Source organism: Rhodnius prolixus, unplaced genomic scaffold, assembly GCF_049639745.1.
Source record: "Rhodnius prolixus isolate KJV_2025 unplaced genomic scaffold, Rpr scaffold_5, whole genome shotgun sequence".
Lineage (NCBI taxonomy): Eukaryota > Metazoa > Arthropoda > Insecta > Hemiptera > Reduviidae > Rhodnius > Rhodnius prolixus.
The window spans coordinates 13,107,163-13,133,535 of NW_027411624.1; the positions used below are offsets into that span (position 1 = coordinate 13,107,163).

General features: G+C 35.7%; 1 long non-coding RNA gene across 3 annotated transcripts in view; it reads left to right on the forward strand.

Annotated features, from left to right (window-relative positions):
* The first annotated feature begins 363 nt into the window (after nucleotides 1–363).
* LOC141458795 (uncharacterized) overlaps nucleotides 364–26,373 on the forward strand; it is a 76,695-nt gene continuing 50,685 nt past the window's right edge. For all 3 annotated transcript variants that reach the window (XR_012461184.1, XR_012461182.1, XR_012461183.1), the window contains exons 1-2: nucleotides 364–570; nucleotides 3,800–3,942. This is a non-coding gene — a long non-coding RNA (uncharacterized lncRNA). The remainder of the gene's footprint in view (nucleotides 571–3,799; nucleotides 3,943–26,373) is intronic.

Genomic DNA, 26,373 nt, shown 5'->3' on the forward strand with positions numbered 1-26,373 from the left:
CGTGTCAATTTATGTCTTTATGTGTGTTTTTATCTCTTAAGATCTACAAAACTTTTACTGAGAACTTACAAAATCTCTGGACATCTGAGAGAATATAGAATTTCTGAGAGATTTTTAGAGAGTCTTAGTCTAATGGATCGAGAACCTTTTTACCTGGTGGTCACGATGCATTTATTGTAAGCCTCGATGACCTGTTTGTTTTTTAGGCAGAACACAGTTCGCCCAATGAATGGAACGGGAGTTCCACAAGAATCTAAGTTAGGACATTGATGTTTCTGGTTTTTCATTTAGGGTTCAAAAAAAAAAAATGCAAAGTATCTTCTTATTTTTTAACCAATGATTCGAAACATTTGTTACAGGAAACTCAGATGCTGCACAAAGCCCTGAATTACCAAACTGAATTGGTTGGAATAGAATTACTTTGATCTAAACTGTAAGAAAAGCTTAGCAATTACCATTTGGCCTCTTACAAACTAAGAAATTCTTTTCTAAATGGAGATGAAGTCGTGAAGGACATTGCAGTGCTCATAGGCCCAGCGACTCCACTTCAAAGAGCCATTCTTCAATTAAGTGAGTAAGAAGCAAACTAAATCTAAAGTGGTTCTTGTTTAGAACATAGTTGGAATGGTAAGGTTTCCAAATGACTTGAAATCAATAAATAACTGTATTATCAGGTCTAGACTAGAGCACACTTCAGTTATTTGGAATCCCAACAGATGAAATATTTCATAAAAAATGCCACCTAGTTTTATCATTGATCGAACATCACTTAGATATTTAAGATATCCCCATACTAGACTGAAAAGACAAGAAACTAACCAACGCTACAAACTTCTCGCCAGACTACTTGGCAAACGTTCGAAACTTAACTTACATAACAAAAGACTGTTATATCTACTGTTACTGCGACCTATTTGGTCATACGGCATCGAAGTATGGGGATCGACTAAGGGTACCAACTCATTACGCCTCCCAGACATTACAGTCAAAAAAATACTTCGAAAACTTCTTAACGCTCCGTTCTATGTATCTAACCCCACTATCCATAATGACCTCAAAATCCCTTTCATTACAGATCTTGCTAACACTCGTTTTCTCAAATTTCATTCCACTCTACAGCAGCTCATCGTAACCCTCTCAAAGAACACCTATCTTCCTCCACATTACCAGGTAATCCTCTAAGGAGATTGAAGAGAAGATGGCCTCGTGATCTTCTCTTATCGTGAGAGCAAAGCCCGTTACTGGAGTGGCACCACTGGGTGCCTTCTCCACTCATGATTTTCTTCTATTTCTTTTTTCTTTTACCATATTTGCTTGTTGCAACAACTGCGGCAGTGGTAAATTACAATAAAAGATTTTAAAAAAGAAAAAAAGAAGAAGATATTTAAGAAGAGTTTGTCAGCATTTGAGTTCTATGTGCCTGGTTTTTAAGGTGACAATTAGTGGAGAGGTCAATTAGAGGTACTTAAAGTAGAATTTATGTTCGATTCATGCCATTGGAGCTGGAATTACCTCGGCTACTGGCACCAGACTTGCCTTCCAATGGATCCTTCCTAATTTTACAGCATTTAGAAAACCATTTCAACGCCATACAAGTCAATGCAAGTTCATTCAAGGACCAACTTGCCCGTAAAGTAGCAGAGAACACAATGTTTTTGCCTTCGTAAATAGCATTGAATGTATTCGTCCAGAAATATGTATATACTTATATAATTTTTTCGGCGCACCGTCTACAAGGATGATTAGCGCCCATTATTGTTGTTGTTTAATTAATATATTATAATGTGTATAACATAAAGGCAATCTCTTGTGCCCCTCGAGTTTGTCGTGGTAAACATCGGCGCTTCGCTGTTTGAAATGCTTTGTTCTAGTCAATGCATTGTGCCATTTCTGATTCAACTTTGCCCTCTCTTTCTTAGGCTAAGAAAATTCTTCCTTGAAAATTTGGTATTTACAGCAGCTTAGAAGCAGAAGCTGCAGTGTTCATGATATAAACATGACTGGACATGAACTTGGTGAATTCCATCACTTGTACCAACAACTTCGGGAGCATCCTGGCAAGTTTCATGCGTATTTTCGAATGTCTATTTCAACATTTGATTACATACTAACCAGTGTTGAAGGCATGTTAATCAAGAAAAAGGTGGAATTTCAATGTTAACCCCATCCTCCCCCATTCCTCATCCAACACAAATCGGTTGTGATGCAGAAGATCCTTTTGGTCTCACAGAGGTTTCTTAAAAAAAAACTACACCAATAAATGCTGCGATATCCATTTTAACCTAGAAAATTGAGCGCGATAAGAGTGAAGAAATCAAACATGTCATAACGCGTTGCTCTACTCTCTCTCGTGGTAGCGTTGCCTTCGTTATCTTCGCTTTGCTCCCCACCATGCGCGATCCCATATGTTAACTTGTGTTTGTTCGCTTTGCTCGCCGCTTCACTATGTTTCCAGTCTTAATTATTGAATTGCCCAAAAAATGCTTAATACCCACTCTCGAGTTACCACAAAATCTACACTGCTTCGAAGACTTGCTTTCTGAGTAACTATTATTATAGTGAACAGTAAGTTGTTCCAATAAGATTCCAAGGAGATTATGAAATTCCTACGACTGAAAACTATTTATAAATTTAAATAAATAATAGTTCTATTAAAACTAATTACACTATTATTCAGTTAATTAGAATTATTCTACACACTAATTAGGGTACCACCATAAACAATACAATTAAGATATTAGCATACCAAACGAGCAATTAACTTTAGTCAGAATCACAGAGCAATTGTGGAAGATAGAGATATTTAGGGATTTGAAGATAAGGGTGTGTATATATAAAGCAGCCACATGTTATGGATCTCTCTGATAGTATCCATAAATATCCATAAATGGTGCTGGCACCAAGCGCCAGAGGCACACATAGTATATAGTGGTGTAACAGTTATCCATAATCCTGGGACAGGTTCAATTAGTTGGCAACCTCATGAGAACACTACTCAAATGTTTTGTTATGGCAACAACTTGCCGGTGTAATCTAGTTATGTATGTAAATTTAGATAAATTAACATTTACCAACATAATGATATGTATATTATATATATATCAAAGGTATTGTAGCAATAATTGAAACACATTATTTCTTGTAAGGTATGATCGAATGAAAACTGAAATTGAAGTAAAGGTAGTTGAACTGCTATAAAAGTATCAAAGAGATAAGATAAATATCCAATATTAACTACGATTTAAACCCGTCGGCTTGCCCTTGTGCTCCTAGATATCGAACATAAGTAAAGCAAGTTAGAATGCTATTGTAGATAACAAAACGTTGGAAAACTTATTTAAAATAAAACTAAATATTATCTAGAACAGCAGAGCATTTCAAATAAGGGCCAAAAAACAACAATTTCTCTGTCCTCCTAGTTAGCTGTCAAAATGTGACATAACCCTATCTAGCGTGTTTGAAACTATAATTAATTAAGATTATTACGTGAGTGAATTCACTTTAAGTATTCTTGATTATAATGATAATTATTTCAGTTTTTTTGGGAGTCTCAAGTTGATTAAAATAATGCTGCAGGCAGTTTACGTGATTAATCTTCTTCTTTTTGGTTAACTTCCTCTTGTAGCTTGAGGAAAACTTTTTGTTACACGAGATAAAGTTAAAATATTACTTTTTACTTCTCGAAAAAAGCAAAGAGATTGTTAATTAGTGTTCTCATTATTAGAAAGTGAAAATTATAAAATATAAATGCGAAATTCTTTTTGTTTACTCAGATCTTTATGTTGCAAATTTGTTTTAGCTGAAAGTAGTGATCAGGACTGCAAAAACAGTGAGGATGATTTACTAGGTGGATTAAGATCTTATCCAAAGAGTATAAGAGAAGATTTTTGTTATATCAGTCTGATATGTTGGCCAGAAATACAGAAATATTCTCTAAAAAAGGTAAATATAGTAGAAATGGATTATTGGGGAAGATCGGATGAAATAATTAATTTGAATGCAAAGAGGATGATGGTTGTAGAGCTGTAATCCATATGTTCATATTGGGGCTAGTAGAGCCATATGGACATACAGAATACAGCTCTGCAATCCATTTCATTTTCTTATTTTTTGGTGGTGCGTTAGAGTCTAATTTTGAATGTTTTTTCGGGTAGTCTTTTCAACATTTTGTACCTGAGATTGAGGCCAATTTGAGTTTCGTGTGTGTGGGTTCCATGTTAGTCGTTTTTGTCAAGATATAGTCCGAGATATCGTACTTATTTAGCTATGGAAATGGTAGTGTTGTGGAAATAGACAGTTTCTAGTTTATAGCGAATACTATGTCGTTTTTACATTTCAATTCATTTAATTTGATTCTACCACTTCAGCAGCCGAAGCTCAAGAATATTTTGCTATGATTAGAGTGCTCGTTGCTGGTCTAGACGCAGTGAAATATGAGCCGTCCACTGCACCAATCGATTAACCCTATATTTTTTAGAAATATCTTAAATTTAAGTAACAAAGCACTAGGTTCAGTCCACAGCTCTTTATATTTATAATAAATTACCCAAATAAATCAAAGGACAAATTAGTTTGGCCATTAAATAATAAATAATTTATTTCAGAATCCATTTTGAATTATGTCAAGCTCTAATATAAAATAGAATAGAATAGAAAAGAAATTTATTATTCTGGGACAATTGTCCCCTAAGAATAAAAACAGGTACAATTAGAGGCCTTAATAGTTTGGCCTGTGATTAAACAGAAAATATACGTAAGTGTTTACAAAAAGTGAAAATAAAAATAACAATAGAAATTAAGGAAATAAATTAAAACAATTAAAATTTCGGAGGAAGCTGGATAGAAAGGAGATAACTGAATAGACGGGATTTAAAGATAGATAGGGTAGGAGCTTGGCGGACAGATGAAGGCAAGGAGTTCCAGAAAGAGGTAGCACGTATTAGGAAGGACTTGTCAAAGGATAAAGTGCGGTGTGAGGGAATATAGAGATCAGATGAGCGAGATCTAGTATTACGGGAATGGATCGAGGATTTAAACTTAAAGAGTTGAAAAATATAGGAAGGCCTTTGAGACTGGATGACTTGAAAAAGGAAAGAAGCCAAAAATTACTGGCGGCGATAGACAGGAGAAAAGCCACTTCAACTCATCGTAGCAGTGCGAAATGCGAGAGTCTCTGGAAATGCTGAAAATAAATCTTATGAAGCAGTTCATGGAGGCGCTTGAACATAGCTTTAATATCACTAGCAAGACCGCGCTATACACTAAGCAACCATAGTCGAAATGGGGGAAAATAAGAGAGGAAACTAGGAGTTGCCGGGTCTTAATTGGTGACGGGGAACTATTAAACTGCTTAAGGATATGGATGGAACGACGAGAGATTTGGGAAACATGGTTTTTCCAAGAAAGGTTTTGATCAAAATATTGCAATAATTCAACTCAAATTCAGTAGCAGGCGGCTGAATGATAACTGTAAATCTACTTTAATTTATATTATAAACAGTATTTTTAAAAAATAAGGCATATTATTTTGTCGCATTTCTCCATTTTTTGTTTTATGGAGTAAATCGAGTTAAGACGCGTGAGGAATTTAACGAAAATCTTCATTTTATCTGATCCGTCTCATTGCCTTGCCTTGATCATCTTGAAATTTGAAAATTGTGAAGATAAATTGGAGAAGTTGGAGAAGGAGAATAATGGCAGCCAAAGTTAAACATAGGATTTTGATATCATTAACACCATCTATCGTTATTTACCTATGAATATATAGTTTTCGTGACCGCAAATTGTTAAACTTAGGATGGAAGATTGGCGAGGAATCGGTCAAATAAAAAACCAACTCGTCTTTTTGCCAACGTTTCGACAAATATATTGTCTTCTTCAGGGCCTGGATATTACAAATACAAAACAATTATACAGATATATATACCTGCTTCTCCGGTTCTGGCTCTTAGTTTCTGTAACTCAACCAACCCGCATAGCCACGTAAGTTTTCAATAATTATAAAGAATTTATTGTATTTTACTGTTTATTTTTGTATTACTGATTTTTACTGTTTTTCTATGTTACTGACTCTGTAAATTGTTTTGTATTTGTAATATCCAGGCCCTGAAGAGGACAATATATTTGTCGAAACGTTGGCAAAAAGACGAGTTGTTTTATTTGACCGGTTCCTCGCAAATCTTCCATCCTAAGTTATTTACCTGGTTAGTCCAATTTTTTCTACAATATCCAATTGAACAATCAATTAAATGAGATTTAAATAGATAAATTTTTCAGTAATAAACTTTATCAGTTTATTGTAAGAGGTCGAAGGCTTCGTCGTAGAGTTAAAAGATATAATTTCACTGCTGACGTCCCTCATGAAGTCAGTTTAAGTTCAATTAGCTGATTTGAAGATCTTACCTTACTTGAAAAGTTCAGGAAAGCGAATGGAGGATAAAAAAATTTAAAATTGAACGGCTTTAAGATTCCCTATGTACCACAAATAAGGGCTATCAGGTCATGGTCGCCGCATCATGATTGGTAGATTAGAAAAAGGGGAAAAAAAAAAAAAATAGGCAAGTTTTTCCGCTTGGTAGTGGTGAATTATAACCACGGCTAAAAGCCAGGAAGGGAGAGAAGGTCCCAACGAGATATAGTTAGGACAAAATGGACAGGAAGGAAAAGAGGAAGGTTAGTTGTTCACAGGCCAAAGGACTAATGGTTGATTGGCTACCTATGTAGACTGGAGGGGTACTTCCCTGAGGATGGATCGGGGTAATGGATGTTATGACTTATTGATGACGAGCTTGATTGGGGGTGGGGTTGCAGGCCACCAGAGGGGAGTGGTGTAGGCATTAAAACAGAATTGAGATTTAGCTTACCCTGATTGGGTGGAAATTAAAATTGCGGCTTTCATCAGGATCGGAAAATAATTTCTACCTTTTTCCCTAACTCACTTTTTCAATTTCAATTTTTTACTCAACAGCATTAATAAAGTTTGCAATAAAATATTTATTTATTGAAGCAATTTTACTGTAAATATTTTATTTCATTAAAAACAAATAATATATAAATTTAATGAAAATACTAAATATCGCGGCACCAAATCTCTAGTTTATTTAAATTTAGAATTTAACAAAAAAGGTTATTAATACAATAACGTGCATAAACTATTGATATGAAGAGCAACTCCACTCACATCCCTTGTTCTTACACTCTCTTATAATCCTAAATTCAATTTCCACCTGCTGAAAATTGTTTTAAAGCATATTTAGACCGCCTTTGTTGAAATAGTTTGTAAAAAAAAAATGAGAGCTTTAAGAAATGGCAATCTCCCTTCAAAAGACATCGTCTTACTGAGACAAACTATATCGTTCACTAAATATCGCTGTTTTAGTACTTTTATGTTGAGAATTGGAAAGAATAAGGCGAGTTTAAACTAGATTCATTTCCTAGTTCAAATGTAGTAGAACATCTAGTCCGAAAACGTGACCGAATCGTCTCACTTAAACATGAACTCAAGAAGATACTGAAAGGTCATTAGTTCACAAGATGAAGATGTTCACAAAATTCTATAGGAATTTCTATTTTATTGTTAAAAACATTCTGGTGCTACTGATCTTTAAATCTACAGTACCTCAAATACAGTGCTGACCAATCTATTTTTAAAATTGAGCATTTATATAACTACTCGTATTTCTGTAGATTATTTGTAGCCCATTAAAATCTATAATATTAACTCAAAATCCGATTTCTACCTTCTCGTGGTGACTCTCTGGCCTTGGGCACACAGAAAGCGGTCTGTCGCGGCGGGCAGCGATATGGGAACACAGGATGCGATTCTTTTATTAGAGCGGTCCAGATTGGTAGCTTTCTTCTTGAGAAGTAGTAGTGCGTTTTCTTGTTATTTGTTTTAATTTTTATATATTGAGTATGAGCTCGGACGAAGAACAACTCCTTCTGCAATTAGCTTTGCAAAAAGAAGAAAAGACGAAGTTGGGTGCAAGGAATCAGTAAGAAGAGAGAACAATTAGGGGAATACCACCGCTTATGTATCGATCTGGAGTCACATGAAGATAGGTTTTTTTATTTTAAAACATTTTTATATTGTCCGTGTGAATCATCAAACATAAATCTGTATTTTCGCACATTTTCTATAAAAATTGCAATTTCTTTACTCAGCTTTGATCAAAGGTGGCAAGGCGGTCACGTTGAAATCTTGAATTTTGTACTACCAGATCGCTTGTCGTCACGACAAAGACTAGCCCGCGGCGGTAGACCGCGTTCTGTTTGACAGAGATGATACAACATTGTGTAATACAACTAGACCGCCTGATCGCTTCGGTCGGAGATCGTTGCCCGTCACGACAGACCGCTTTCTATGTGCCCAAGGCCTCAGAAAACAAGCCGGAGGATTGAGTTCCTGTCTAGCTGAGAGGTGTGTAAAGTAAGTCATTCTCAGCAAATCTGGATAAGATGTTTGGGGAAGCAAATTTCTTGGACCCCAGAATGGGGCTAGCATTTCCTTAGCCCTATCCAAGGCGTCCTGCGGCCTTTTGCCTATGTTGAAAGTAGAACTTAGGAGGCACCGCGCATCCCTTCCTTGGTAATTAGCTTTTCCTAAATAACGCAGGTTTGGGTGGGCATTTGGAAGGTTTTTTTTTTACGGAAAAGCAGTGATGGTGAAGAGTCTTCCTTTTGAGTCTAAGGGTGGGCAGAGCATTAGGAAGTGGTAACCACTTTAATTTTCGAAATGAGCTTGGGCGATTATCAGAATTGGAGGAATATTGTATTCCCACCTTAGAACACTCTAAATATTTTAATCTGGGGCGAATTTCGGTATTTCTTGGTTGCAAAAAAAGGAGTACATGGAATATTAGCGCTATTATACCTGCCTACCACTCTTTATAGATCATCCTTGGAGAGCCTGGTAATATTGTTGAACTGGTGAAGCCGATTTGGCGAACTACTGGGAAGCATGATACGCAGAGGAATCTATCTAAACTAGAATCTTTTTCGAGGGAGGAGTTTTCTTCAAAATATATAGATGGCAATGGGAAAGGAGTTAATTGGCTTCAGGAAATAATTATCCCTGCTGTTGGCTCCTTTATCTGGTCAAATCATTACCGAGGATGCTGCAGGAATTCCTCGGAAAGCCTCAGATAAGAAAAGAAAATCTATAATCTTCTCATTCAAAGTACAATTTAATCATGCTGTAGAACATTTGGCTTAAAAACAAAATATTCAGCTAGTTAGATCTATCCCATGTATTCTATTTCGCTTCAAAATAGTATAAATGTGTACGCATCCCCTTGGTATCTTCTATTTAACGCCGTATAGTTCCTCAACACTTTTCTAGACTTTGATTACACATATAATGAATAATTAGTCCCAAATAAAAATAAGCAAATGGACTGAGATTCAGTGTCTACATCTTATTATTTCCTTAAAAAGAATGAAATTTATGAAAACACTGGAACAGTACTAATGGAAAGCTGTAATTTTGAAGAACACAGAATTTGTTCACTAATACTAATAAATGAAATTTAGGAGTTACAGAAACATGTCTTCTACTTTATTAAATCCGAACTTAGGGAATAAGATTAATAACTGTAAGGTGAAAGAACTTTTAACCCTTAATCCAAGGATTCTGAAGACCTTCTCTAGCCGTAGGTCAAAAGCCCAATGAAGAAAATGGCAAGTTATAAGATCATATGGGGAGAGACACATTAACCAGTTCTGATTCTAAAATTGATGCTGCTATTTTCATAATTATCGCAATATTATCTCTCTAAACAGCATTAGTTAATAATCATCCTGATGGGAAGTAAATCATCCCCCCAAAAAAATCCTCATATATTTCCTAAAACGACCTCGTTTAAAGATTTTATTACATTCTACAGCAATATTTATTTTTTATTACAAAACATCTTTAAGGAAAGCCTTAAACCAACATCGCTAATGACTTAGAATAGCCTTCCAATTCCATCAACTCTTAGGAATTACAAGAAGTTATATTAGGCTACCGTGTACCCTTGACTGTCGTAATAACAGTTCAGGTAGAAAGGTCAAGTAGGCTTGGTAAATATGATATTAATGGCATCTTTATATAACTTACATTAAAAATGATTGCGTGCAAAGGAAGATCAGCAAGTAAATCATGAAACGATAATATACTTTTTTTTTTAAATTAGTTGTTACAAAAGGATAGACATTTTTTGACATTAGCAATCATGAAAGTCAAAAGTCATCATAAATTTTGTACAGTACATTTTAAAGTCATTTAAATAAAATAATAATAATAATTTATGATAGACTTTATGTTGGAACGAATAGCTCCCCTGTTATATTTTATTTTTATTTCTTTTAAATTAAATCTTTATTACGATAAATATGTACAAAAAAGTAAATATACGAATTATCAATGTACAAAACATTGTAACCTTCATAGCAAGTGAGGATAACAAGAAAGGTTAAGGTTTAGGATAAGAATGCAGGGAAAAAGGAAGGAAAAACCTGCAGCTAGTGTACAAAGAGAAGGATGTGTATATAGGAGGATCGTAGGAGGCTATATCGCGGCAGAGAGGATTAGGATGACAGTCTAGGATGGAAACGAGTTTCAGCGGACGATTTTGGATATAGGTGTGAACGGAGATAATGAGAATCAGTCGCAATTCTGAGAAATTTGTTCTGTGTTGTCCTGGAGTTTCTTGATGTTGCTGCTACAAGTCAGGGCTCCAGGCGGAACAGGCTTAGAGCAACGTCATCCTAATGACCACCTTGTAAAGGAAGAGTTTTTGGGGCACAGTCATTTTGGCGTCATGTGAAGGCAAAGGAAATAATAGTCTTGTAGTCCAGTTTACCTGAGTTTACTTTTTGTCCTGAACGTGCGTAGTGAAAGTCAGTTAAGCCTAGGCTCTTAACGTGGGTAGACCACGGGATCAGAGAATTATTAGGTCTAATTTGTCGATTAAAAAAGGGTCTGCGTTTGGTGAAGAGTTAGTGAGCGTTAGTCTTCTCTTGGTTCATTTTAATTTTCTATTTAGTGCAATACTTAGTTAGTCTATTGCAAGATTAAGTCTGTTGGTGATGGTGTCCATTCTCTAAGATGACGTTTATAAAGCCACTTCATCAACATACGAAATAAAAGCAAGTGATAAGAAATTAAAGCAATAATGAGAGTATTGTTTTGTCAGTTAAACTGGTTGGATTTGCTTCTTTTTTTCTGAACAATTCGATTAAATACACTTTTGAGCGGTGCATTAGCTGCGCTTTCACTGAAATGTTTGTACTAATTAAGCATTAAATAAGTAATCAAAATTCCAAATTTGAAATGAATTTGATGGGTTTTTTTTGAAGCCGATTTCTTTTGCTGCAGGATAGAAATAAAGAAAGAATGCCAACAAACAATATGGAATAAGTTATTAAAGTTATTTGAAAGGATGAATGGCTGCTCACATAAACCAAAGCTTCAAAAAAAATCGAAAAAACTCGGTAACAATATTGTGTTCTACACTGTGCAAACATTTTTATTGCATGTAACTTTAGAAATAAGCGCTAAGTTGGACAAGTATAAATGTTGTAAAAGTTTTTCATTTGGTAACTTGTACAAGTATCCGGTGCGCAGGCGTACCAGATATGTTTTTTTTTTTTTACAAAAACATTGTACTGTTCCATGACTGCCTATTTAGTATCTTCATAAAGAAATAGCCGCCTTTCTTAAGAAGAAGCCTAAAGAAGATTGAAGGAACACTACTCATAGCAGACAATCATAAGAACAAGAAAAAGAAGAAGGAGGTTTTGTACAAAGCTTTCAGACGCACAACCAGTTTATATATATATATATAACATACCTAAAAACTTGATGGTCGACAAAGATGTCAATTCAATATTATGTTCTTGTTATGAAATTTTCATCAAAGAGTTTAACAGTACCACTGTTATCCTGCGCATCCTGTGACCATCCAATGGACCTCGTAAGACTATAGTCTTTCTTTTAACTCGCACAAATAACCATTTTTTTTTAAAGTATAAGTACAATATATATATTTAATTTTTTACACTTATTTTTTTTGCTAATTGACTGCGCTATGTTTGGCGAACAGCGACAAGCGAACGTTTATCGTGCTTCATTACTCAGTTCACTTTTTTTTTTAATTATTTATTTTTATCAAACAAAATGTCATATATGTAATTAACAAATTAATGTACTTTTTTTTTGCGTTTATTTGTGCTACAATCAGCGCGCTGGCGCTATAAGTAACAATGATAACAGAGTAGCAAATGAAGCAAACGAGTGGAGAAGTTACCCAGTGGTAACACTCCCAAAACACTGAACTATTAGTCTATCTCTTCATTTGAGAGGAGATCACGAGGCCACTGTCTCTTAAGGCGCCTTGTCCGGGTTATCAGGAAGAGTTCTAGAAGAAAGATTTTGAGTTAGAAGATTTATATGAGATTGCAGATTGAAGTGAAGTTTTCTGTATCGTGTTTTCAGCGACTTATGTGATAAAAGGAATGTAAAGGTCAGTGTGTATGGTGAGGTTGGAGACATAAAATGGAGCGTTTACGATAGTTCGAAGTATTTTAGATTGTAGCGATTGAATCCTTTGGTGATTGGAGCGTTTAGTTGAACCTCACAGCTCTATTCCATACGCCCAGATGGGTTTCAAAGTAGAAGTATCAGTATTTTGTTGCCTAGTGAGAATTTAAATCTATCGTCTAAAAGTCTTTTAAGTTGTCGATAGCGTCTGTTTAGTTCTGTTCTTTTTAGTCTAGTATGGGGGTTCCAAGAATGTCTTTGACTATCTTTAATTGGCTGGGCATCAGATCTTATCACGAAATAATTTTATTAGCAGTTCTTATTCTAAGGAAGAAAAACCATCAACTATGGTTGCTCTGACAAATTATGTTAAGAGATTTATTTGGCTACTTCCTGTGCTGCAATCTCCTAAGATGGAGCTGAGCGTTAGCCATCTTTTATAGAATATTAAAAAACAAACATATTAGTAAAGTAATGGCTACTTCCTCTTTGTTGAGGAAGTACGAGGTGTGTTCAAAAAGTAACGGGAATTTTCGTTTTTTGAAAAAATATTTATTTATTCATCTACATTAATATTGTCGCCTTCAAAGTAGCCCCCTTCGCATACAATACACTTGTGCCAGCGCTTTTTCCAATCCTCGAAACACTTCTGAAACTCGATCTTTGTGATAGCTTTCAGCTCTTTCAGCGATTCGCTTTTAATGTCATCTATGCTTGTAAAACGACGGCCTTTTAATGTTCTCTTTATGTTTGGAAATAGAAAAAAGTCACATGGAGCCATGTCTGGCGAATATGGAGGCTGGGGCATCGTTAAAGTTTTGTTTTTGGCCAAAAATTCACGAACAAGCAATGAAGTGTGAGCAGGTGCATTATCGTGGTGCAACATCCATGAATTGTTTTGCCACAAATCCGGGCGTTTTTTTCGGATTGCTTCACGCAAACGGCGTTGAACTTGTAGGTAGTACTCCTTATTGATTGTTTGACCTTGTGGCAAGAATTCATGATGCACTATGCCATTAAAATCGAAGAACACAGTGGGCATAACCTTCACATTCGACCGCACTTGTCGAGCCTTTTTCGGTCTTGGCGATCCAGAATGCCTCCACTGGGACGATTGAGCCTTAGTTTCGACATCATATCCGTAAACCCATGTTTCGTCACCTGTTATAACACGTTTCAGTAGATCCGCATCGTTGTCGACTTCATTGAGTGACTCTTGAGCAACTTCCATTCTCCGCAGTTTTTGTTCGAAATTCAACAATTTTGGAACAAATTTTGCTGCCACACGTTTCATACCCAAAACATCCGAAAAAATTTCATGGCATGAGCCAATTGATATGGCAACATCATCAGCGACTTCTCTGATTGTGATTCGGCGATCGTTCATAACCATTTCTTTCACTTTTTTCACGTTTTCATCGGTTGTTGATGTGCTTGGACGTCCAGGTCGTTCGTCATCTTCAACGTTTTCGCGGCCATCTTGGAAACGCTTATACCACTCGTAAATCCTTGTTTTACTCATAGCAGACTCACCATATGCCTTTATTAACATTTCACACACTTTATTACACTTTATTTCATTTTTTACGCAAAATTTAATACAAATTCTTTGATCCATTTTTTTTAACAAACAAAAATCGCCAAGCTCGAAAAACACGTCTAACCTTAACGGCTTCCACTTAATAAGTAAACAATGAATATTACTGAAAATTTTATCGTACTTCAGGGGCATGTGTACCAACATAATAAAAAAAAAAATTTTACAATCACTCTCCAAACCCGCGAAATTTAAAAATTCCCGTTACTTTTTGAACACACCTCGTAAGTCCAACTACCAAATCAGGTGTTCTAGAAGGAGGCGAGCAGCAACAACCTTCTTTATTATAAATTTCTCGCTTTAACCAATAAATACAAAAATCTAAGACCCAGATCCGGGATAGGAACGAACAGTTATGTTACAATATAACCTAGCTTTGCGGGTATGAAAATTCCTGCCGTGCTCCAGGAATGCGAAGAACTTTTTAGTTTCTGGAGCATTCTAGCCTTAATTTCGGAGATGAACATTTGTGCTGTTCACAGTCTTGACTAATTATAACCAGATATGAACCCCTTTTAAAATTCTACTGCAAGTACGGCAACAAAAATTACAGTGTTGCCAAAACGATTCAGTATTACCAAGTTCCCCCTGGAGAAGTTGGTAATCCTAATTCCTTCGTAAGGATTTTTATTAATCTTTTATTTCCATATCTTCGGAGAAAAATCACGTAGTAATTCCCCTTCCCGTCTCTACGGTTTTTTTTTTAAATCCCAGAAACCATGTATTCTTTCTCTTTGATTAACCACAAAATGGTTTTTTTATGGAAAACAATAAATAAAGAAGAAAACTGGAGTTTTGAAATGCTGGTTGAAAAGTTGTAGCCAACGTTTCTGCCATAATTTTCTGAACTATGAAAAACTTAAAACAACCATTGCTGGCACGTAACTATGGCGATATCATGGCCAAGAAAGAATAAGGATGGTATTTTTTCTTTAAAATGCTGCCACATTTCCGCCAAAAATTGCTATTTTTTTTTTACTTATCTGGCGAACCAGACTGACTATTGCGATAATTCCAAAATTAATCAAAGAACTTCCAGCTTTTTTTGCTTATAATTTCAAAACTGTTTTGTTAAACAGTCAACTTAATCGGCCAACTTAGACGAGTTACGAGGAAAGATTGGGGATTAAAGAAAAAAACAGTTAAAATAATGTATAGAAGCATCTTACTATCGCAGGTATTATACTGCTGCTCTGTTTGGGCGCATAAGGTTGGCAGCTCGGTTTTTAGGACTCATACCATGGCAATACAGAGAGCCATGCTGTTGTTGATGGGTAATTTTAGCCGTACGACATCAACTGAGGCTCTACAGGTTTTGACGGGATGTTTTCCACTCGACCTGGAAGTAGTGAGATCGGCCCTATTATACTTTTTAAGGAGAGGGAAAACAGTGAGTTTGGGGGGACATTCGTTGGAACCATTATCAGAAGGAGAAATAGGAAATGATTTCAGAATCTGGCTCCTGAATGAAAAAAAGAAACAACTGGATCAGGATCGGTTACTGCAATGGAAATCTCGCTGGTCTTACTCTCAAAAGGGGAGGACCACCTACAGGTTTTTGCCGGACGCGACAATGGGTAGAAGAATAGTCCCCACAGATTTTTCTTAAGCGGTCTCCAGGCTAGTGACAGGCCATGGGCAAATTAAGGGAAAGTGGTATCAGATGGGTTTGGTAAGTGATGGTTGCTGTCGTTGCGGTGAATTGGAGACCGCCGAACATATTATTTTTGAGTGCATCTGTTATGAGGATCTCAGGGCAAAATTATGGAGTGCAATAGGCTATCATGTTTGCATTGATAATGATACACTAACCCTGTTGCTGGAAAATATTAGTGCATATGATGCCTTTAAACAGTTTGCAGAAGAGGCTCTAAGACGCGGTACACTGTGGGGTGATTTTCGAGGGTAGGCGGAGTGAAAGTGGGAATATTAGTAGTAATTTATTGGATGACTGTGGATTGAATGACATAGATTGGGTAGTTGTCGAGTTTTTAGCGGGCCTCTCAGGAATATCGAGTACTGAGAGGTCAATTAGGATAGGAATTTTGTCTGCATGCGTGAAGTATGAATGTATTTATTGTTTGAATGAGTATGAATGCGATGCAGTTTGTTAGGTTGTTAGCTTGTTCTGCAAAGGTAGCATAAATTCTTTATAATTTAGGAAGGGTACTTTGTTGTGCCCTCCCCTCATATATTCTTGCTTGGGAATTATTCTTGTTTCGGGATCATTGGGGATGAAGTGTAATCATTGGGCTGTTATGAGCGAGAGCTCGGGAACGGCCCATCCGGTGTGTGAAAAAAAACAGTTTTAAACCTTTTGAACCCTGTTATCTTCTTTTTTAGGCACACTTCCTGAATTTTTAAATCATATTGTTTAAGGATTATGAAATTGTAGCATCTGAACCAGATTAATTGATAGAAACGTCATTTTAACTTTAGAAAAAGTATTTTTATTTCCAAATATTTGCCCTTTTTACGTTTCCGGAACCAGTCCCAGAATGCCGTATAAATTACTGCCATTTTTTTGTCGTAAAAAAAGGTTAAAAATTGTTTTATTAAAAGGCATCTGTTAAAAAAAACAAAATTAAAAGGAAAAACCGTACTAAGAACGGTAAAAATAAATTAAAGGGAATATTTCCATAATTGTGTTAATTAAAAATCCGAGGATTAAAACAAAAGATAAAATATAAATAAACAAATAATCCTCTTAAGACCTTGAAGTATTTTCCTGTGCTTTTACCTTCGGGAAATGTTGAAGAAAACAATTTAAACAAAATTGCTTTTCTCTTTTACACTCCTTATGGCCAGTTTTCCTTTTCTTTTTTTTATAAAAAGAAAAACGAAGGGAAAGTTACAAGGAAAAAAAGGAGAGAGAGAAAAAAAATACAGTTCATGTAATTACTGTTAAAGAGTAAAAACAAAATGAGGCTCTGAACTTTAAAGCTCGCAATGTGAACTTACAAAGGAGTAGTAGGGAGCTTTAAGTTGGGATAATATTACAGAATTAGTCTTTCATGTGGCACTTAAAAAAGGAAATGAAAGCATAAAAAAAAAAAAAATAAAATAAAGGAGTAACTTTTGGAGCAGCGGGGTAAAGAGGTATGTAATATTTAATCAGCAAAGAGGTTGAGGAAAATGCAAAGAGTATTCATTGGAGAAGTTATTTCATTTTTATTTATTTTCAAAAAAGAAAATTCAAAAAATTCGAGAACATTGTGCTGTGGAGGGGAAATGCTACGATATTTCTGCAGGTTGTTCATGATTCTGGATTATTTATACGCTTTTATTCCAACCACCAGCTGTCTTTATAAAAATGCTTCATCAAAGCTTTGGAAGCGGAGGTAACTGTTTCCTTAAAGTATTTCTTAGTAGCCAAGTTGAGACTCTCCTAATTATAAATTACCACACACCGATATCAAGTGTATTATTGCAAAAGCAGCACTACAAAAATGGCAGACAGATTACAGTAATGGTAATAAAGGAAGATACTATAAAACTATGGCAGATCAGTTACCTAGACAACCATGGTTTTAAGGGAACTGTCACTAATAAATGGGTTGTTACGACAATAAGCAGGCTGAGAGCGAACCACGCTGTGTGCGGATCGTTTCTTCACAGGATCAACAAAAGATCGTCTCCTCTTTGCTTAGATTGAGGATTCAGATTTCGTTATGTGGTAGAAAAGAAACGAATGTTTGACGACTTATACAGATATTTAGATGCACCATTTCGCTACGAAGACATAGTGTTCTCCACCAACATCTCTGTGCTTAAATCTATAGCAGAGCTAGCAATGAAATATGAATGTATTTAAAAGTTATAGCCGAATTAGAATGAATGGAAGAAAATGCTTAGAGAAGGATTACGTGATTTTAATTTCGGTTAAGCTTTAAGGATGGCAGGAATATAGAGTACTGATCCATCCATTAGCTGTAGTTTATGCAAATAGTTGTATATAGTAGAGGGATGAATGAGTGAAGCGAATGTATTTATAAGTAAGAGTGGAGAGTGAGTGATATTCTAGTGATAAGCACCTAGACGAAGCTGGCTGTATGGCGGAAGCCAATGCCAAAGAAAGGCAAAATAAAAAAGTTGAGCCTCTCGTTTATATTTGGGTAATCTGGGAGGGGAAAAAAGCGCCCATGAATTCAGGGGATATTTTAAGTGTTTTAAAAAAAACAAAACGATTTTTCGTAAATATAGAAAAATTCAACGTCAATTGTAAGGGAACTGAAGAATTTACTGAGTCGATGGAACACTACCTTGGGGAATGCCAGCACTTTGGTCAACTCGCAAATTGAGAATGTATTTGGGGAGTGCAGGGTATAATACAAAGGGATAAGTTTATAAATCTGTCTCTGATGAGATTTGAGAAGGTACTATACTAACAAGACTGGGTAGGTTCAAGATAAACCAGTATGAGAATTGAATGTTTAGGGTTAGGGCAAAGGGTCAGGAACTTATTTTAAGTAGAGAGCCATTTCTCCTTAAATAATTTTAATGAATTTTACCACTTATCTTCTTACATCACACACCTATCCCACCAGCCGACCATGTGCGGTACCTTGGAATGTACCTAGACTAGACACTTACCTGGAACCCCCATACAAGACTTAAACGTACCGAACTAAACAAACGATACAAACTTCTAGCCAGACTACTGGACAAACGCTCAAAACTCTCACTACAGAACAAACGACGACTCTATACAACTCTTCTCACCACCAATATGGACTTACGGACTCGAACTTTTGTGGAACAGCTAAAAAAATCCAACATCAATAGACTGCAAACACTCCAATCCAAAATACTCCGCCGCATAGTAGACGCTCCATTATGTATGTTAGCAACCACACAATACATACAGATCTCCAAATTCCATTCATCTCCGAACTTACCAAAATCCGATATAAAAATTTTCATTTAAAACTCTCACTTCATCCCAACCCTTTAGCTGCAAACTTGTCTTCAACTACGCTACCCTCCAATCCTCGAAGACGGCTGAGGCGCCGTTGGCCCCGTGACCAACTGGGTGACTAATGGCGGCCATCACTGGATGACCGTCATTCACGTCTGCCACATTATTTGTTTATATACATTCATCACATTTACCTATTGTACCCTGTAGGTACAGGTGTAAATTTCAATAAAAGGATATTAAAATACAAAAATTTACCAAGAGCCGCTAGGATGATAGTGTAAAAAACCCTGTAGTTCATTTGTATTTACAAATTATTATTTCATGATATTCAATAACATTTAAATGTTATATACATTTATTTTCACATATTGCAAGTAAATAAACAAATAAATAATAATTAAACGTGTGTTTATTGAAAACGCTTGTATAATTACGTACTTTATTTTAATATAATTCCATTTAATTTCAAACCAAATCTCATTTAAAATTCTTTTTGAAAAAATATCTTTAATAAATGAACTTTTAATTTGTTACAATAAAATTGAAATGTACAATTTATTTTGGACAGGCTGAAGAGCCGCATGCGGCACGCGAGACGCGGGTTGCCGACCCCTGAGGGTTAGGGCATGGTATTGGGCAGGTTAGGGGTCGTCTAATAATGATGTGCCGAAAATTTTGAATTTTCTTCTTTGATTTTCTCTACTACCAATAAGAAAAGTGATAGTGTCTCTGTTTGTGAGTTGCTCAATTAAAAAAAATGGAATAATCGTTTAAAGATTAAATTTTTTTCATTTCAGATTGTAAACTACGCTATGGATTTTGGTAATCAAACTTTTGGATAAAATCAGACAACCAATTGGAATTGACTATCCAGTTTAGCGGCATTTCTTCAAAAACGATTCCAACCCCATAACGATTTTACTTTACGAGGGTCGTTTGAAAAGTCCGTGCAAAGTCAGAGAGATAGCACTACTGGCGCGTATCGAGGTTATGTTTAGTTAGTAGCATCTCTTGGAAGAACACACACCAAGTTTCAGCCAGATCGGTCTATTTCTTTGTGTTTGGCATTCGTTTGAATCGAGGAAGTCGAGTGATTTTCAAATAAATGGACGAAAAAGAATTTCGTGTGTTGATTAAACACTACTTTATGAAAGGCAAAACGCCTCAGGAGACTAAAGAGAAGCTTGATAAACATTATGGTGACTCTGCACCTTCGATTAGAACAGTTTATAAGTGGTTTCAAAATTTTCGGAGTGGCCATATGGGCACAAGTGACGCTGAACGTTCTGGACGCCCTATTGTGGTTACTACTCCAGAAATCATTGATAAAATCCATGATATGGTGATGGATGACAGAAGAGTGAAGGTGCGTGAGATTGCTAGTGCTGTGGGCATCTCGAATGAACGGCTACATAATATTTTGCATCAACATTTGGACATGACAAAGCTATCCGCAAGATGGGTGCCGCGATTGCTCACGCTTGACCAAAAACCAGTTTGCAACTGTTCCAGAAGAATCTGCAGGACTTTAAGCGTCGTTTCGTCACTGTGGATGAAACATGGATACATCACTACACTCCTGAGTCCAAAGAACAATCTAAACAATGGGTTACCAAGGGGGGAATCTGCGCCAAAAAAGGCGAAGACCGTTCCTTCGGCCGGAAAGATTATGGCGACTGTCTTTTGGGATTCGCAAGGAATAATCCTCATCGACTATCTGAAAAAGGGTAAAACTATTACAGGTGCATATTATTCATCGTTATTGGACCGTTTGAAAACCGAGCTGCAAGAAAAATGCCCACGATTGGCCCACAAAAAAGTCCTTTTCCATCACGACAACGCACCAGCTCACACCTCAGCAGTTGTGGTCGCAAAATTAATGGAAATAGGGTTCCAACTCGTTTCACATCCCCCCTATTCTCCAGACTTGGCTCCCTCGGACTACTATTTGTTCCCCAATATGAAGAAATGGCTGGCGGTAAAAAGATTTTATTCAAACGAGGAGGTGATTGCAGAAACGAATAGCTATTTTTCAGACTTGGACAAATCCTATTATTCGGAAGGATCAACAAACTAGAGCAGCGTTGGACGAAGTGTATAAGCCTAAAAGGAGACTATGTTGAAAAATAAAAAAGGTTTACCCCAAAAAATTAAGTAGTTTTTATTTTTGCACGGACTTTTCAAACGACCCTCGTATATTACCTTATTTCTGCCTTCTGAAATAACTCAGAAATGTTAATATCGCGTAATAGGCTAAGATCTTTGCAATGTCCTAACATCTTTCCGTTGAATCAACACATTATCCAGAAAACTTAATGAAATTTCTGACAAGACTCTAGAAAAGTGCTGCTGCAAATGGAAATTACGTTTCAACCATAACAAAAAGGAAACCATTATCTTAATAAAAAATGATTTTTCGGCTCCCGTTCTTTATTCTTTTGCAAATCGTTTGTGGGTTAAGCTAAATAAAATGGCCCTTTTTTTACAGAAATGTGTCTGATATAGAGCGTAGGTTACTGATTAGAATATTTATGGTGCTGCATTTTTGGTTAAATGGATAGGCTAAAAAGTAATGAAGTAGTCATCCCAAAGTAAATAGATTTGGTATACTATTTATGTGGGCAAAAGTATTGTTATGTCCAGTTTAATTTGTAAATTTAAAGAAGCATGCAGAACCAGACTGGCAAGCAATAATCAGGATGGGCAAAATTGATATGCTAAGATTGATAAAGCTGGGAAAGTGATGAGAATAGATGAAAACGATATAGTGAAGTTAGAAGTGAAAATCCGCATTATCAGAAAGTTAAGATGAACTGATAATGAAACCGTGAAAGCATGAAACCTACTTGGCATCATGAACTGGATGGCTGTTGCACAATATAGAGTTTGCAATTGAGGAGACCCAGATACTTTAGTGGGCTATTGCGCCATTTAAGAAATTAATTAAGTAAGTAGCTAGGAGATAGTAGTCACTTTAGAAAGCCAAAGCTGTGCTTAGTACTAAAACAAACTTAGATGCGTTCCAAGTGAATAACAAACATAAATAAATACAATAAAGCGCACTTTTATCTAAAGTACAAAGTTGAAACAATAAATAAACTTCCGGATTGATAAAAAAAAAAAAAGACCTTCTAAAAGAATCGCTTTCAATCATATTAATATCTAGACAGTGTAATGGATGACAAGACTTCTTCAAAATTAGAGCATGTTTGTTCATGTGGGTACCATATGGCCCCATTTTGTAAGTCGCAGTAAGTTGGAGCCCCCCAGATTGACTGTGTCAACACTTCTCCAACACTTCAATTAAATACACCTCCTCAAGTACAGGCCGTCCTGCATTAAAGACAGTGGCCACTTTAAATTATCTTAAATAGTGCAGCATCTTTCATTTAAGAAAGAAGATAGAAATAAACATTCATATTACCCAGCCACTATTGAACATTAGTTTTAGATTTTTTTATTTTGTGTATCGTGCCCCAAAAGGAGGGATACCTAACTAAAATGTAAATATAAAAGTTCATGAACCAAAATATCATTTTACTAAATATATTTTTCTCTTTCTTGATATTTTATTTGATGCCTATATGAGGTAGTCCAATTTTGATTTCTAGATTGAATACGCCACTGTAGGGCCTTTTAAAATCAATAAAATCTAAAAATTAACAACCAAAATGACCTCAAAAAAGCCCCTTTCATCAAAGCTCTGACGAAAACTATGTTTCCAGTTTCATTTCTCTTCAGTAGCTCATCCTAATCTTCTTCCAGCTATCTTCTTCCGCTTTACCAGGTAATCCTCCAAGGAGATTGAAGAGTTGATGGCCTCGCGATCTACACTTATCTTGAGAACAGTGTAATAAGTGTTCATAACTGATGGATGAAGATATAATGGCTTACCGAATAAATATACGTGGTAAGAAATAGTAGTGGCCCATATTCACGTGATGGATGGGTGCAGTGCTTCATAATGCTTGGGTGTTTTACAAAAATCACGTCATGAAATGTACCAAATTAGAATTCCGAAGGACGATTGTGTTGAGTTACCTAACAAATTATAAAACGGCTTCAAAAAAAACAGGACATCCTTCAATATACACATTAGATGAAGATCTGAGATATAATCTGATGATCTGGGACACTTTGTGATTATGATGCCAAATAATAAAAGAAGATATATAAATGAAGGATGTTCATCTGAGGACACAATGCAGAAAAAACGATGTAGGTTTGTGAATACCTTGTTTTGAAACCCACCATTTGAAACAATCAGGTGTAATCTTTACGAGGGTCGTTTGAAAAGTCCGTGCAAAGTCAGAGAGATAGCATCACTGGTGCGTATCGAGGTTATGTTTAGTTAGTAGCATCTCTTGGAAGAACACACACCAAGTTTCAGCCAGATCGGTCTATTTCTTTGTGTTTGGCATTCGTTTGAATCGAGGAAGTCGAGTGATTTTCAAAAAATGGACGAAAAAGAATTTCGTGTGTTGATTAAACACTACTTTATGAAAGGCAAAACGCCTCAAGAGACTAAAGAGAAGCTTGATAAACATTATGGTGACTCTGCACCTTCGATTAGAACAGTTTATAAGTGGTTTCAAAATTTTCGGAGTGGCCATATGGGCACAAGTGACGCTGAACGTTCTGGACGCCCTGTTGAGGTTACTACTCCAGAAATCATTGATAAAATCCATGATATGGTGATTGATGACAGAAGAGTGAAGGTGCGTGAGATTGCTAGTGCTGTGGGCATCTCGAATGAACGGGTACATAATATTTTGCATCAACATTTGGACATGACTAAGCTATCCGCAAGATGGGTGCCGTGATTGCTCACGCTTGACCAAAAACGAAATCGTGTGAAGTGTTGCAAGGACGGTTTGCAGCTATTCCAGAAGAATCCGCAGGACTTTAAGCGTCGTTTCGTCACTGTGGATGAAACATGGATACATCACTACACTCCTGAGACCAAAGAACAATCTAAACAATGGGTTACCAAGGGGGAATCTGCGCCAAAAAAGGCGAAGACCGTTCCTTCGGCCGGAAAGATTATGGCGACTGTCTTTTGGGATTCGCAAGGAATAATACTCATCGACTATCTGGAAAAGGGTAAAACTATTACAGGTGCATATTATTCATCGTTATTGGACAGTTTGAAAACCGAGCTGCAAGAAAAACGCCCACGATTGGCCCACAAAAAAGTCCTTTTCCATCACCACGCACCAGCTCACACCTCAGCAGTTGTGGTCGCAAAATTAATGGAAATAGGGTTCCAACTCGTTTCACATCCCCCCTATTCTCCAGACTTGGCTCCCTCGGACTACTATTTGTTCCCCAATATGAAGGATCAACAAACTAGAGCAGCGTTGGACGAAGTGTATAAGCCTAAAAGGAGACTATGTTGAAAAATACAAAAGGTTTACCCCAAAAAATTAAGTAGTTTTTATTTTTGCACGGACTTTTCAAACGACCCTCGTATGTTAAACATTTTTTCAAAATAGGGAAAGTTTTTTTCCGTACTTATAAACAAGTAATTTTTGTAGAAAAAAGATGGCGTAAACTAATATCCTATCGACCTGATGTGACCATATGGTCACAGGGCATTAACAGAGATTGGCGAATAATATCTTAATTAATTTATGTTTTCTATATTATTAGTAACCTATTTGATAGATAAAATAATAAAGTTTTGGAAAATTTAAAAAAAAACTCTGGCTCTGAAGGGTTAATGGAGTGACACCACTGCATGTCTTCTGCGCTCGAAACTTTGAAAATTTTGAATAAAAGATTTTTTAAAAAAAGAATCAACATTGGAACTACAATATCAACTTGAAGTCGTACAGTTTTTTGTGTATTTCCGGCTATAATATAGTCATAAATTAATACAACAATGCTATATTTATTTATAAGCACAGCCCATATTAAAATATTAAACACGTATATCATTCTACATAATTATATACTTACTAAAGATGGCTTGCCAACATAAAATAATGTTGAATTCTTTATTTAAAGATTTATTGAAAATCACCAAATTATCATGAGCCCCACTCTTAAAAGATCCATTATGTTTTACAGCTCCCATTGTTCTAAGTGTAACAGCCTCACATCTTGTAATAACAATATAGTCTGAAAAAAAAAAAAATCATGCAAATATTTACTAAAACATTGATATAAAATTCTTGTGCGTAGGCTTGCCAATTACTGTTAGGCTATCTATTGTTCCTTTCAGCCTGAAAAGAAGAAGAAAAAAAAAACCCCACGCAATTTTGGTTAAAACCAAATTCAGATTTAATAACCATTTTTACATTTTCTGGTTTTGTATGTAGGTATAAGTCTGGGGGATACGTGCACCTAACGGTACTTCAGAAAAGAATAATTCAAAAAAAAGGTACTCAGTACTATTTTATACAATAATAATAATACACTTCTTTTGTCTCTTATTTCAACCAGTACCCAGAATGAGAGCTGCTCTTGTTTTAATAAATAAATATGAAGTATTCGTATGCACAATATGAATTGTTCTTGCATTGTTATTCTTTTTTTGGTGGGTGGCTTATGAAATTAACAGCAGACAAATGGAAAATTATAGGAGTGTTATTGTATCTTTCTGTATCAAAAAAAAAAAAATTCCATTTTGGGCTCAACAGAAATGATGAAAATACAGTCGAGCCTCCTATAAAGGACACTCTCACCAGCGACCACCTCCATTTACGGACAGTATTTGGATTTCCCCGTTTTTACCTCTATACACTTTCTATTATATAAAAGAACCTCCGTCTAACGGTCACCACGGACATTGATTTTGGGGAACGGATTAAATGTTTCACCTCCCACCAACGACCACCTTATTATTAAAAGTTCCTTTGACGCGGTGATCAAAATAATTATCCCCTCTTAAGTTTTTGTTTTTTTTTTCTGGTTTTTCCTATATAAGCTCCATACATCTTGTACCATTTTAATCATTTTTCAATATTACTTTGGACGAAAAATATAATTTTTTCCGATATGTCTCTCAAACGAAAGTGGTTAACTCTAGAAGAGAAAATAAATGTGTTTAAAAAGATTTTGCAAAAACCAAATCGAGCCATCGTCAACTTGCCGAAAGGTTTGTTCTATTTTTCTAATAATAGATGATAGTATGATGATAATTTTACCATAAATTATTATTGTTAAGAATAAACGTGATGATTATTATAAAATTTATTAATTAAGTCAATAATAAGTAGTTTTTTGATACATTTTTTGGATAATTAAGAAAAACTTGATGCATATCATATAGCTAAATAATTATGCAATTATGCACGTTTTTAAATCTATTAATAATAAACAATTTTC